The following is a 15,499-nucleotide window of genomic DNA, read 5'->3' as shown; positions in this document are numbered from 1 at the left end:
GACATCACTGCCTTAGTCTGGCCGTCACCACATATGGCCTGGCCTATAACAGTGGCTGTATCTGGGTCTCCAATCTCTCCTCCAAGCAGCTGCTCCAGGGAAAATGAGAGCACAAGTCTGACCATGTTCTTTTCCTGGCCACGTTGGTCCCTGCCCAGGCTTCTTGCTCAGTGAGACACACTCCTCCAGTTTGACAGTGAAGATGTGTCACAGTTTTCAGAATAAGCCAGGCATCTAACAGCTAATGGCTCTGTGGGGAGGCCCAAGAGATAACCAGTGTTGACCAGAGAGCGGTAACTCAGAGGTTGTTGCAAAGTATGTATCCATCCCCTCCCCAACCCCATTCTTTCTCTTCCATGTAATTCCTTTGCCCCTTTGTCTCAACCTGTTCTCCCTCTACTTAGATGGATGAGTATGTGGGGTTTATGTCTCTTCCTGAGTTGCTCACTTGCTGCTGTACCCTGAGTTGATTTCCTTAGCCCATCTGGGTTACCTACACTGAAGACTTTCTGATCTTGGAGGAGCAACCAGTCTACGGTTTCCAACATGGCCCCTGGGGCTAGTCATTTCTTCTTCAATGGTGGTGGATTGCCTGCACACTTCTTCATATTCCACTACTCTCAAATACTCACTTGAAAGTGTTTGTTTTTTTGTCTTTTCCCCCCACACCCACCTCCTGAGACTTGCATATTGGTTCTCGGGAAAGTCTATTCACAGTACCTCGGTGTCCTCGTCTCTCGGGCGGTCATCGTATGTATTTGTGGCTGTGTTTTCCTACCTTCCTATCCTATGCAACAGATGTTACAAGATGGTAAGCAAGAGATTCTTTAGATGTACATTTAAAATTCCATCTTCCACTTTTTCTATCCTTTTGGATTTTGATGCTGTTTGTGTAGAGAATAAGAAAGAATTTAAAGATAGTCAAAATAAGACATTTCTGTCTTACTTAGGATTTCTATTGCTGTGATAAAGCACCATGACCAAAAGTAACTTTGGGAGGAAAGGGTTTATTTTATCTTATATCTTGTAATCTGTGATACAAGGACAGGAAATCAAGGCAGACACCTAGATGCAGAACTGTTTACAGAAGCTGTGGCAGAGTGATACTTGCTCCTCATGGCTTGTTTTCATATACGCTCAAGGACCACCTGCCTTGGGGAAGCACCACCCATCAATTATTAATCAAGAAAATACCCCACTGGCTTGCCAATAGGTGAACCTGATGGGAGAGTTTTTCTCAATTGAGGTTCCCTCTTCTCAAATGACTAGATTGTGTCAAGTTGACAAAAGAACTGACCAGGATAATTTATAATAATTTAATAAACCAAGGGACAATTGAATTCTAATCATGGTCAAATCAACCATGACATGATTATTATAAGCCATTTGGTAGATTGCTACTTTTGCTTCTAAGGAATCTCTTTCCTGTTGAAGCCAGGGAATAATTTATTCAAAACATGGATTAAGGGTTTATTACATATTTTCCACAGTAAAGAACATATTGCTTTACTATCCGAGTTACAGAAAACTTGGCTCTCTCTGAAGAGTTTTTAAACACTTCATTCCCCTCGTAAAGTAGAGATAAAATGTTAGCACATCTGAGATAATTATTGAATGTGAGATCAAGGACTGAATAGCCCCAAGATCACTCCCAGCTGAGAGTGACCCTCATGTTAAACTGTCTTTTAAGACCAAGTAAGCTGACATTTATTAAACTCTTATCATATTAAATATATTACAAGTATTATTTTACTTAATACTTAAGGAAATTCCTGAAGTTGAGGTGTATTTTCACATTATAAGCACGAAGAAGACAGTGACGCCCAGGGTGGTAGAATCCAGGAATGAGCAGCCAGAGTGAAATGCAGAGAATGGTTTTAAATTCTGTTTGCTTCATCTCTTGTCCACAGGACACTAGGCAGCATGGGATATCCATATGAGGCATCAACGCTGCAAATGGATGGTTGACAGATATGCCCCAACGTTGTTGGGGTTCACGACCCCCCCAAACCTGTACCACATGGGAAGATTGATGCAAGAGACTAGATTACCTTTCCCTCCAAAGGCAAATTTACACAACCCGTATATGATAGCTTCAGGTCTTAGCAACAGGAAATACTATTGGTTGCTGTGTCTTGGGAAGAGGGGAGCAGAGAAGGACAGGCCTTGGATGACCCTTGAGAGAGTCTTTCTGGAACTTCTCATCTTGAAAACGGCCCCGTATCTCAGGGGAAAATAATTACTATTTCCGCTCTGGATCTATCAACTTTCCTGAATGCAAAGTTCAGCTTCTAAATTATCCTTGAATTTAGGACTTTATAGACTCTGGGAAGACATCTCAGCAACATTTAGTACAGGAAGCAGGGCTCAGACTATATTTTTGCTGCTGGACAGTCAATGTTGATTGTCTGGTTTCTAAGACATTCAGCGATCATGGGCAAAGAATTCTATCACCTACAAGGGCAAAGTTATTCTGAGAAAGCTATGGAAATCCAAGGCAGAACAAAACAACTTTTCCCCCTAAGGAGATCTGAACTTAGGTTTTGATGAAAATAAGGCCTTTCCAGTGACATCATTGTTTGTCTCTTCATGCTATCTCTTTTGGAGATAGTTCCGGGTTTATCCCCAGCCAAAACTAACAGCTGGACCTCTTTTCAGAATGTAAAAAGCCGTGCTTTTATTTAGTCTTGAGAAATCTCCCGTTAAGGGTGTTTCATGGGGACTTTGTTGAGCATCCGGCCTAGAGTAGGAAAACAAATCCAGGATGACTTTCTAGATAATCTGCCATCAAAGGGTCGAAGTTCACATCCCTGAGACAGGACATTGGTCCATTGGCTGTTTCGCTTAGAACTCCCTTAAGCGAGGCTCTGCATTCAATAACTGGTTAATTGCTTTTCACCTTTCTTCCTGTCAATAAGTAAATGGTAGGCAGTGGAGCCCATGCAGCCGAGCTCATGCTCCTTGACACAAAGTTATTAAAGTGAGCAACTTCTTCTGAGCACCTAATATGTGGAAGCCTCTATTCTGGACGACACAGTAAATGTCAGATGTTTGAAATGATCTGCTTTTCCAGATGAGTTTGAGGAGATGCAAGCATGTACAAACATCTAAGCAACCTTCAGCAAACCTTTAACTGAAGGATCCACTAGAAGGGCTGGGGTAGCTATATAATTTAGTGGAGTGCTTTCCTCACATGCACAAGGCCATGTATTGATCCTCACCACTGCATAAGCCAGGCATGGTGACGGCTGTGATCTCAACATTTGGGAGATGGACACAGGAGGGTCAGAAACTCAAAGTCTTCTTCAACTAAAGAGCTATTTCTAGGATAGCCTGGGCTATATGAGACTCTGTCTCATTAAAACAGTAGTAACAAGATCTCTGTAAAAGCAAATTTAAAGAAAACCATTGTAAGGAAGTCAGGAGGTAGAATATTAGATGAAAGGAATTTGAATTGTATGCAAAATTATTGGCAATAATTCCCTATCTAGATTTGAGGATCCAAGAATAAGCATGATTAATTTATACATGTGATTGGGACAAGGACCCCATTTACTATAGCCACTGTGTGTAAACTCATTGTATCCAAAACTCACGATGAAATTTTATCCCAATGTGAGGTGCTGAGAGCCTTACATCAGTAACAACCAAGTGGGACTTTTAAGACATGATTAGATTATGAAGGTTTTGCTCTCAAGAATGGATTATTTGTTCAGAAGTTTATAGATATATACATGTATAAAACAAATGGGTTTACTTGAGTATGAGTGTTATAAAATTGAATTTTGCTCTATTGCTTGTATGTGTCCTTCTTAAACAGTGTCCTGTACCATCAGTACCTACACAGTCCTGAGTAGAAAGGAAACCATCACTGATAAAGCTCCTAGACCCTAGTGTCCCAGTCTCTAGAACCATGAGCTGAATAAGACTTTGTCCTTTATAAATCACCTAGTCTGTGGCATTGAGCTATAAAAACAGAACATAGACTAAGACACATTCATTGTCTATGAGTGCTGCTGTCTGGATGTTTCAGCTCTACTATAATAGACCCAGGACAGATTCTACTGTACATTGAGCCTCATTGACAAAGAGATCCTTCTTGCCCCCTTTCCTCCCATCTTTCTGCTGCATAGAAATGAATTAAATAGGGATTCTAAGGAGGCTGGCATGTCCTTGGACCTGCTAAAAGACGGATTTATAAGGAGATTGAGAGATTGCTATTGGTCTTAGAAAGATACTGGCCACTAGTCCACTGTGACCCACCCCCCTGGATCCCCTTTTTTTGTGGAGTCCTGTGCTCAAACTCTGTCTCCTTCTCTACCACTTGGGCCCTGTTATGCTCAGTGTGGCTTCCCTGAGATGTAAGAGGTCCAGCCAGTGGATCCAGACAAAATAATGTCCTTGGCAGAGATGCCAGTCGGAGTTTTGGAAAACAGAGGAAGTCTAGCAGATAACTCACTTCCTCTGAAGGAACTGGGGGAATTTTTATTGACCACAGAGAATTGTTGGCACCAGCAGGGGATGGAAATCAGACCTGGGTTTCCACTTGACTGTATATCCTGGCAGACTTGATAGGGAACCACACCAGGCAGGGTGACTAAAGGGAGCAGCGGCCTGTGAGGTCCCCCTCTCTATAGAGTTTCTAGAAAGCCAGCTGAGCCCTTGAGAAGAGAGTCGAGCCACACATATAGGGAACTATGGACTCCACATCAGAAAGGCCTGCTTTAGATGAGGGATGAACACATGCTGACCAACAGTTCAACCAGCACCATTTGTTGAAAATGCTGGGGGTTTTTCCTACTGGATGGTTTTAGCTCCTTTGTCAAAGATCAAGTGATCATAGGTGTGTGGGTTCATTTCTGGGTCTTCAATTCTATTCACTGGTCTACTTGTCTGTCTCTGTACCAATACTATACAGGTGTTTGTTTGTTTGTTTGTTTGTTTGTTTGTTTGTTTTATCACTATTGCTCTGTAATACATCTTGAGGTCAGGGATAGTGATTCCCCCAGAAGTTCTTTTTATTGTTGAGAATAGTTTTTGCTATACTGGGTTTTTTGTTATTCCAAATGAATTTGCAAATGTTCATTCCAACTCTATGAAGAATTGAGTTGGGATTTTGATGGTGATTGCATTGAATCTGTAGATTGCTTTTGGCAAGATGGCCATTTTTACAATATTAATCTGCTAATCCATGAGCATGTGAGGTCTATCCATCTTCTGAGAGATCTTCAATTTCTTCCTTCAGAGATTTGAAGTTCTTGCCATACAGATCTTTTACTTGTTTGGTTAGAGTCACACCAAGATATTTTATTTGGGACTATTGTAAAGGGAGTCATTTCCCTAATTTCTTTCTCAGCCTGTTTATCCTTTGAGTAGAGGAAGGCTACTGATTTGTTTGAGCTAATTTTATTTCCAGCCACTTTGCTGAAGTTGTTTATCAGCTGTAGGATTTCCCTGGTGGAATTTTGGGGGTTACTTAAGTATACTATCATACTATCATCTGCAAATAGTGACTCAGAATATTGGACACAGTACTACCTGAGGATGCAACTATGCCACTCCTGAGCATATACCCAAAAGATTCTCCAACATATAACCAGGACACATGCTCCACCATGTTCATAACAGTCTTATTTATAATAGCCAGAACCTGGAAAGAACCCAGATGCCCTTCAACAGAGGAATACACATTCTCTGTATCCATTTACACAATGGAGTACTACTCAGCTATTAAAAACAATGACTTCATGAAATTCATAGGCAAATGGGTGGAACTTGAAAATATCATCCTGAATGAGGTAACCCAATCACAAAAGAACACACATGGTATGCACTCACTGATAAGTGGATATTAGCCCAAAAGCTTGGAATACCCAAGATGCAATTCACCGACCACATGAAGCTTAAGCAGAAGGAAGACCAATGTGTGAATGCTTCAGTCTTTCTTAGAAGGGGGAACATATTCATAGGAGGAAACACGGAGACAAAATATGGAGCAGAGACAAAGGCAAAGGCCATCCAGACTGTCCCTCCTGGGGATCCATCCCATATGCAGATACCCAGACACTACTGTGGATGCTAAGAAGTGCTTGCTGACAGTGATATAGCTGTCTCCTGAGTTGCTCTGCCAGAGTCTGACAAACACAGAGAGGGATGCTCACAGCCAACCATTGGACTGAGCATAGGGTCCCCAATGGAAGAGTAAGAGAAAGGACTGAAGGAGCTGAAGGGATTTGCAGCCCCATAGGAAGAACAATATCAACCAGAGCTCCCAGAGCTCCCAGGGACTAAACCACCAACCAAAGAGTACACATGGAGGAACCCATGGCTCTAGCTCCTTATGTAGCAGAGGCTGGCCTTGTCATCAATGGGAAGAGAGGCCCTTGTTCCTGTGAAGGCTTGATGCCCCAGGGTAGGAAAATGCCAGAGTGGGGAGGCAGGAGTAGGTAGGTGGTTAGGGAGCACCCTCATAGAAGCAGGGGGAGGGAGCATGAGATAAGGGGTTTCTAGAGTGGAAACCTGGAAAGGGGCTAATATTTGAAATGTAAAAAATAAAATATCTACTAAAAATTATGGGGCTGGGGATTTAGCTCAGTGGTAGAGCACTTACCTAGGAAGCGCAAGGCCCTGGGTTCGGTCCCCAGCTCCGATAAAAAGAACCAAAAAAAAAAATTAAAAATACATTGTATGAAATTCTCAAAGAGCAATAAAAATATTGCTTTTTGAAAAAGAAAATACAGGTTATATTCATCTAGACCCTAGGTATATTGGCAATATTCCTCCCAAAATAGTAGTGTTTGATACCAGAATCATACAGTTTGTTAGACAGGAAAAGATTCCTGGTCTCCATCATAGACCAGGTGAGCCTGAGTAGTGGAGGAGCCTAAGAATTTGCATAGTTTACCAAATGTGCCTTCGTGAGCCATCTTGCCATAAGTTGTAATCAGAGGGACCAAAAAGCTTGTGCTTCACCTTGCAAGGGGTTGGCGACTTTATAGAGGACTTCAATATAACTCAAGATGTTCAAAACCATACTGAGGTCCAGAAAAGGAGACACTTAGATGGTTTAGAAACTCCAGTAGAATCTCATACAAGATGCTGACCTTCCCAAGCAGGATAGAATTGGATAATTGGTAAAAATGGAACCACGGTTTGTCTGGAGTTGTGGATAAGACTTTGCAAAGGGAATAGACTCCAGGAACCAGTTATACATGGGACGGAGTGGTTGTCCTCTGATTTTACCCCTGTCCCAGTTGAATCCAGTCCTCTGATCCTATTTGAACTGAAGGTTGAATACTTTGTGACATTGGGACTTTGGCCAAGTTACTTAGTACCTCTTCGGAGCCCAATAGTGAGTAGAGTAATAATAACTCACCCACCATGGGTACTGCAATCACTGAGAGATGTGCTGCCTGACTTCTGAGCACCTAGAACCTTCCTAGTGATCCTCTGGAGACGACCACCTTCACCATGAAAAACGCCCTTTCGATTGGAATATGCATTTAACTGCACAGGGTAGGACAGCATTTTCCGAGGCCCTACCTGTGCAAAGGCTCAGAGCGAAGGAGACCCTGAGCTGTCACAGAGCTTAACAACCTGTGAGAAGAGACTCATTTATGCATAGTTCACCCATCCAAAGCACTATGTGGAGGTAAGGGACAGTGCACAATCCAAAATGGCCACTCTGTGCGGTCAAGGGAAAAGTTTCTCCCAAACTGCCAGGGATGCCTTTCCAGACAGCAGAGAGGAGAGGGGGACAAATCTGCAGGGCTCTAAGGGAATAGGAACTTGGGAGGCAGTGAGCGGAAATCAAGCCTTGAAGTTTATAACAAATACTTGGAGTAGAGATTGAGAGAGCTAGAGGCTATCTAGAACCCTAATATATATCTGCATATATATGTAGATAGGCACTACAAACATGTGTTAGTAGAGAACCTATATCCCTCTTGCTAGAGATAAGGAGAATTATTACTTTTGACAAGTGAGAACCGGTTTTACAATTCCTAGGGAATACTGGCTTTTGTCTAACTGCTAGAATTCAGGAAAAGGGAATTTCCTCTGGACTTGACATGGTCAGTGAGGCAGGTATCTGTCTAGCAGTGCACGCAATCATACAACCCTTTCTGTTTTGCATTCACAGTTGGAATCCCATCTGAATCTGATAACAGCCCACTGCAAAGGGGGCTGTACTTAGTCAACAGGTTCTCCCTGTAGCTGTCTGTAGAGTATTCTTTGGAGCTCCTTGGCTGCCAGTGAGGGTAAGAAGTGGAAGGATTTAAGAGCATCTATTCCAGCTTGTACACATCTTCTCCAGTTAGAATTAAGCAGGTATTTAGCAGTTTGTGCCAGATGGTCGGTCCCTTACAGAGATGGCAGATTTTCCGAGTCCAGCCAGAACCTGCAGTCTTCTTTCCCTTTCAAAATGGAGTCTCCTGAGTTAATACACAGCCCGAGAAACTAGATTTATAGACTATGGAGTCATAGAGTACAGCATACATAGCCTGCTCTCAACAGAGTCTCCCACTAAACCCGATGCTCACTGGTTGGACAGTCTGTCTGGTTGGTGTCCTTTGGGTAACATTCCTCCATGACACCCCTTGGCCCCAGACCTAGGGTTACAGATGTGTGCCACCACACCCAGCTTCATCGCTTATGTGCATTTGGGATATAAACTTAGGGGCCCAATCTGGAGAGGCAGGTGCTTTCTCTAATCATCTCCTCTGATACTGAAATTTGCAATTTTAAAGCAGCCCCAAACTGATCTTATAATAATTCATTTCTGATCTTTGAGTTCAGAGCACCCTTTCCCTCTTTACTAGTAGACATAAACACAACTTGTGTTTCCTAAATTCTCGAAAGGTATTTGTGTTGACCTGGGGTGGGCATTTGGTACAGAATATCACCACCACAGTGCCTATGGCAGGCGTAATTCTTCATTATTGTTGATCACAATATAGTGTTATCCCAAGTACAAGAAGGACTTTTGCATCCCTTATCTCAGAAATCTTAGTCCTGGAATGTGAAGTAGATTCAAGTCTGGGCAATCCAGAGAGTGGCTCCTTGATTTGAATGAGACAGAGCCTGCAGGGTTGAGTCTAAGGTCTCGACCTTTGGGTCTAAGGTCAGCAGTTACTGTTTCCTTTTGGCTATGTCAGGTCCAAATAAACCTGGAACAAGTCTCACTCAGTACCTGTGGCTCCTCCCACATTTCTCACCCCGCCCTCTACCCTAAACCACTCCCTCCCAGGGGTGGAGTTCAGCTTCTCTTCCCCCAGCTTCTCTTTCCTATATAAACTCCACCATTTTGGCTACTTGCCTTCTTGGTTCCCATTCGTTCTCATGGCCTCTTGGCTCCTGGTTCCCTCTTGCCCTGTCTCCTCTCTTTCCCTATCATGCCTCCCCATCCCCATGGCCTGGTTCAGTCTACTGGCCTGCCTCAGTCTGGACTGTTCCAGATGTCTCTGACTGTTCTCTTCCTCGTATCGACAATAAACCTCCTCAACCATACTTCATTATTTTTTCCCCATCCAGACTGTGCCCCTGACCCTAGGGGTCTCCAATTTTAGGCTATCCACCATTCCCTGCCTGCCCTGTAAGACCCCCTGGTCCTCTCTGGAGTTCATCATGGGCAAAATGTTGGTTTAGACTTCATCTTGAAAACGCCAGCTTTGTGGTAAAAAGTGGAAATAAAAGAAAATGTATCCAGTCAAAAACACTAGAAAATAAACCACCTTTCTGTGGCACCTACTAGGCTCTCTGCCAAGTTTCGGTCTCTGTCTGAGTCTTCTGCCCTGGGTCTAGCACATTTCCTGTGATTCTCTTTCTTTGCTATTTGTCTTGTTTATTAAGGTGACCTTGTCACACTGGTCTGGGTAGGCCAGTCAACTGCCAACTCTTTTAGAAATTGAAAATAACTTCAACAATGGATGAAGTGGGATGCAGAGTAAATGCTATGGTGCTCAGCCCAGACCTCCTTGGTTGGAAAGACACTCATATCCCCAGTATTGGAAATTACGGGAGATGAAGTGCTGGTCTGGGTCTCCCTAGGAATAGCCCTTGGCTAATGACCTCTCCTTTTCTCAAAGACATGCCCTGCCTCCGGACAGCCAATGATTGTTGTAAGTGCAAAGTGGTGGGTGGGAAACTTAAATCATGACCTGTTTGGAATCCATTGTAGTCTCTGCTGCTACAGCTCATTCCCTAGATTGACCCGGATTTCCTCACCTCCTTACTGGTATTTCCTAGTGAGCCTCCTGTGTGCCAGCTTTTGAGACTGTCTCCCAGGCTCTATCTGGTCAATGGCAGGGATGGCCCACTCAAGGGTTTATGAACTCTGCACATACACTTGGCTGTCCACTAGAAATTCTCAACAATGTTTGAACACTGGCTCCCACATTCTCATCTTACTCTGGGCCCTCCAATGATGGCCCTAGTCCTAGTGACAGCACTCGGGATAAAACTCACCTGGAACATCTCAGGCAGGAAAGAGTTGCTATCCCTTGCATCCCGCAGGAATGAGCACGCTGATTCAACAGCCGTCTATCAGTCAGAGGAAGGCCCAGAACTTTCTATCCACCCCTGACTGACTGAGCCAGATGCTGGCTCTGCAGCAGGGGCTTAGCTGGGTGGCTCAGTCCTCCCGACTTCCTGACTTCTGGCCTAAGGAACACCCAGCCACAGCCCTGCTTAGTTTAAGAAGTTTTCCAGGGTGGCTCATTCGGGAGCACACGGTCCTCCCACCTCCCTTCCCCCAGCAGTCACACTCAGAGGCCACACTGAACCGGATACCAGCTTTCACTTGTTAACATTCAAAATGAAACAATGCTTGCCTGCCAGATAATTAGGCACATGACATTTTGATGCGGTCTTCTTGGTACAGCCACTTTAACAATAGAACATTTTGTCATGGAAAGTTAAGTTTGGCAATAAAACTTTCAGTGTGTGGGGGTGGTGGTGTCTTGATAAAACACAAAACTAAAGATTCATCACATTTTTCCCTAAGCATTTGACAAAGCAATGAGGAAACACGTGCATGGTTTACACTAAACCACGCTCAATCAATACCGTCCCCATCCTCCGATCTGTTTTTGTTCTCAACCTCAATTCTTTCTCAGTAAGGTATGTTTTTTATTAAATATTGAGCATTTCAATGATGCATACAGTGAATGTATTTTAATATTTACCTTTGTTTCTCCACATAACTCCTCCCAGATCCAGTCCCCAAGACCCCTTCAAACTTTATGACCCCTTCCCCCCCATAACTCACTGACTTTTGTTGCCTATCTACTCATAGGCAACTTCCCTTTCTGCAGCAGTTACACTCAGAGTCTACCCTGAACTGGATGAGATGTGTGGATGTGCAGTCCCTGAGTAAAGCGTGGTTGGCCTACCAGGAGCCACACTCTTAAAAAAAAAAAAAAACCAATTCAATTCTCCCTACCTTAGTAGCTGTCAACTGTTCATGGTTCCTTAGCTGGGGGTGGGGGCTAGAGAGTCCCTGCCCTCTCCCATGTCCAACGACAGTTCTGACTTGTAGGCTTATATCATGTGTCAATAAGCTGTCGGTTACGTGACGAAATACTTGATAAAGTCAAACTATAGAGAGGAAAATTTTATCTTGGTTCATGGTTTCAGAGGTTTCCAGTCATCATCCATTGGCCCCACTGCTTTTGGATTTGTGCTGAGGCAGCATAGCATAAGGAACACACGGTAGAAGAAAGGATTCCCCTAATGGCCATGGGAAACCAAGAGAGAAGAGGTGGCTAGGGTCTTAATGTCTCTTGCAAGAGCATGTATACAATGATTTAACTCCCTCTTAATAAGAAACACCTCCTACAAGTTCTCCCACCTCCTGGCAGTACCAAGGGATGGGAAGAAGCCTTCGAGATGTGGCCTTTGGAGGAGATTTAAGACCCAGATGACGCTGCATCCAAAATTGCATTAAAAAAATAACCTGCTGCTTGCTTATAACTAAGGGAAATAAATGTAAATAGACAGTGGTGTGTATTTTCAATTGGTAGAAATAATCGCAAACATAAACACCCTACAACTATTAACTCAGCCTTCACAGAGGCACAGAGAGGCTAAGTGAACGTGACTTTATTACACAAATACACGGGCTCCAAATCAATCAGTCCCTGTTCCTTTTTAACCACTACACCATCTGTCCTTGTGTCCTGACTGAATACACTATGGGTACATTACAAATTATCTTAAGCCTACAGTTGAAGATAGACTAATGAAAAGAAATAGCCAACTATACTCATTGATCAAAGGTCCTCACCAACATATTCAACTGTAATCCAGTGTGGAAGAGTGGATGTGTGGCATTCAGAAATAAGTATTTATTCTACCTGGAAAATAATCTGAGCAGAACATCTAAGAGAAAGAACCATCATAGAAGTACTTGCCTATCTGAGAACTGAGGCGAGAATTCTGAGAATTTTGAACCTGAAAAAAAGAACATAAAACAGAACCATTGGCACATTTCAAAGTTCAGTTTCTCATGGGTTTCTTATGGTTAATCACAAATAAGATATCATCTATAAATCTCTTCTACAATTGAATAAGTGTTCGCGTCAGAATTCACTTCCACCAAATGTCCCTTGAGTTGGAAGAGTGGGTTTTCAGATATTTCACTAGTGCTGGATTTCTTGAAGGAAACTTTCTAATAATATAGACCTCTCCAGATAATATCAACATTAGGGTTGAGAGGAGGGTGGGTAGACTAGCTTCAGTGACAGGTGGTAAGACAGGGAGAGATGGAAAATTAATAAAACAACGTGATCTCTAACAGACTTCAATACAAATAACAGTTAAAGAGGAAATGTGTTAACTTTAATAATCTAAAAATGGCCTGTGATTTTGCCCTTTCTAAAGGGTCACAAGCTGGTCAAACTCAGTTCTTAGGAGAAGATGGAGACCCCTGTGTTCAAGACAGTGATGTTGTCCCCTATCACAGCATAGCATGTAGCCCAAGCTTCATATTCCCACCTATCTCCATTGCTCCTCAAGTCTCACAGGTGTGGTGACTTTCCCAGTAGATGCTGTGCATAGAGCTGTGTTTGCCACACAGCTGAGAGATACCAAGGTTCAGAAACTCAAATATTTTTAATAAGCAGCTGGCAGACTTGCCTACCTTTGTCCTAGGGGGAAGCATTATCTTATTAGCATTATCTTATTATCTCTGTTAGGGAGAGCCTTGGCTTCCAAGGCTATTTGCTCTACAAACATCTTTGCAATGATGTGCTAGGTCAGAGTCCTCCAGTGCACATGTCTACAGGATATGCAGAAAAAAACTTGAAAGGATCATGAAAAACTCTTTCCAAGCCAAGAACCTCAGAGCTTTCCTTAGTGAGCCAAAAATACTTAACATATCGTAGGTCCAGAATAAATACTGGATAATTCTCTACCCTGTGATGCTCCCATAATGGAAACAGCGGAGGAGAGAAAGAAATGCCACTGGGGTCCCTTTTACCAAATCTGGCATGGTGATTCTGTTGTGAGGGGATAGAGGCAGGTCCTTAGAAATGATCTGCCCAAATGAAGAGCATTTTGGTTCCTTCCATAGAGAGACTTCAAGTGCTGGCAGTGAAGGCATCAAAGACTGCCTCCAGAGGCCATTCTGTTAAAATGTCTAGAAAGGGTAATGCGAGAACTGTGGACTTTGTAAGAGTCACTGGGAGCAAAGAGAATGTAGAGTGTGGTTCTTTTGGGGAGGGACCTACTGCTTGTCCTTAGGGACTGGTTCTGTCTCCCTAGGGCCTTCCCCAGGGTCCATGCCCTAAGAGTACATGTTGACGATAGTGAGGAAGAAGGAAAGAAACAGAGGCAGCCTCAGATGCTTCTGGGGTGACAGCAGGGATGGGAAGCCAGAATGGCACCGATGTAAAATGAGTCAGCTAGGAGGTGAGGAAAGCTGTTTCATTGTCTTCCTGTTCGCTTCCTTTCCATTGTAGATGATGGGTGAGCTGATGCTCAGTTAATAGGCTGGTTATATATGCATGAATTTCTTGCTGATCATCAAGCCTCCTGCCCCAGAACCAGCTATTTGTCCCATTAAGCCTGTTCTTGGAACCCCTGTAGAGAGTCTCCATAGAATTCAATGTGAGATGTGCTTTCTACACGATTCTGAAGAAATTCCCAAGATCCTCACTTAATTTTATTAAAATAAAATGGTCTGGGGGCTGGAGAGATGGCTCAGCTATTAAAAGCACTGGCTGCTCTTCCAGAGGTCCTGAGTTCAATTCCAAGCAACCACATGGCAGCTCACAACCATCTGTAATGGGATCTGATGCCCTCTTTTGGCATGCAGGTGTACATGCAGATAGAACACTCACATACATGAAATAAAAATAAAAATGAATCTGTCATTAAAAAAAAACAAATTAAAACTACAAAGCTTCTGTAAGGCAAAGGACACTGTTGTTAGGACAAAACAGCAACCAACAGATTGGGAAAAGATCTTTACCAATCCTACAACTGATAGAGGGCTTATATCCAACATATACAAAGAACTCAAGAAGTTAGACTGCAAGGAGACAAATAACCCTATTAAAAATGGGGTTCAGAGCTAAACAAGGAATTCACAGCTGAGGAATGCCGAATGGCTGAGAAACACCTAAAGAAATGTTCAACATCTTTAGTCATAAGGGAAATGCAAATCAAAAAACAACCCACACACCTCACACCAGTCAGAATGGCTAAAATAAAAAACTCCGGTGACAGCAGATGCTGGCAAGGATGTGGAGAAAGAGGAACACTCCTCCATTGTTGGTGGGATTGCAGACTGGTACTACCATTCTGGAAATCAGTCTGGAGGTTCCTCAGAAAATTGGACATTGAACTACCTGATGACCCAGCTATACCTCTGTTGGGCATATACCCAAAAGATGCCCCAACATATAACAAAGACATATGCTCCACTATGTTCATAGCAGCCTTATTTATAATAGCCAGAAGCTGGAAAGAACCCAGATGCCCTTCAACAGAGGAATGGATACAGAAACTGTGGTATATCTACACAATGGAATATTACTCAGCTATCAAAAAACAATGACTTTATGAAATTCATAAGCAAATGGATGAAACTGGAAAATATCCTGAGTGAGGTAACCCAATCACAGAAAAACATACATGGTATGCACTCATTGATAAGTGGATATTAGCCCAAATGCTCAAATTACCCTAGATGCACAGAACACATGAAACTCAAGAAGGATGACCAAAATGCGAATGCTTCACTCCTTCTTTGAAATGGGAACAAGAATACCCTTGGGAGGGAATAGGGAGGCAAAGTTTAGAACAGAGGCTGAAGAAACGCCCATTCAGAGCCTGCCCCACATGTGGCCCAATACAGTCACCAAACTAGATAAGATGGATGAAGCAAAGAAGTGCAGGCTGACAGGAACCGGATGTAGATCTCTCCTGAGAGACACAGCCAGAATATGGCAAATACATAGGCGAATGCCATCATTAAACTACTGAACTGAGAACGGGA

The 15,499-nt window shown here is 43.1% G+C and overlaps 1 long non-coding RNA gene across 6 annotated transcripts in view; it reads left to right on the top strand.

The window, feature by feature from the left end:
• The window catches only part of LOC120100712 (uncharacterized), a 28,074-nt gene extending 13,687 nt beyond the window's left edge, over positions 1-14,387 (top strand). For 5 of the 6 annotated variants that reach the window (XR_005500660.2, XR_005500659.2, XR_005500656.2 and 2 more), the window contains one exon: positions 2-14,387. This is a non-coding gene — a long non-coding RNA (uncharacterized LOC120100712). The remainder of the gene's footprint in view (position 1) is intronic. The other variant, XR_005500655.2, reaches the window with a different exon arrangement.
• Positions 14,388-15,499: the final 1,112 nt, after the last annotated feature.

The sequence above is a fragment of the Rattus norvegicus genome, chromosome 2 (genome assembly GCF_036323735.1).
Source record: "Rattus norvegicus strain BN/NHsdMcwi chromosome 2, GRCr8, whole genome shotgun sequence".
NCBI classification, from domain to species: domain Eukaryota; kingdom Metazoa; phylum Chordata; class Mammalia; order Rodentia; family Muridae; genus Rattus; species Rattus norvegicus.
This window is presented reverse-complemented; position numbering and strand designations above follow the sequence as displayed.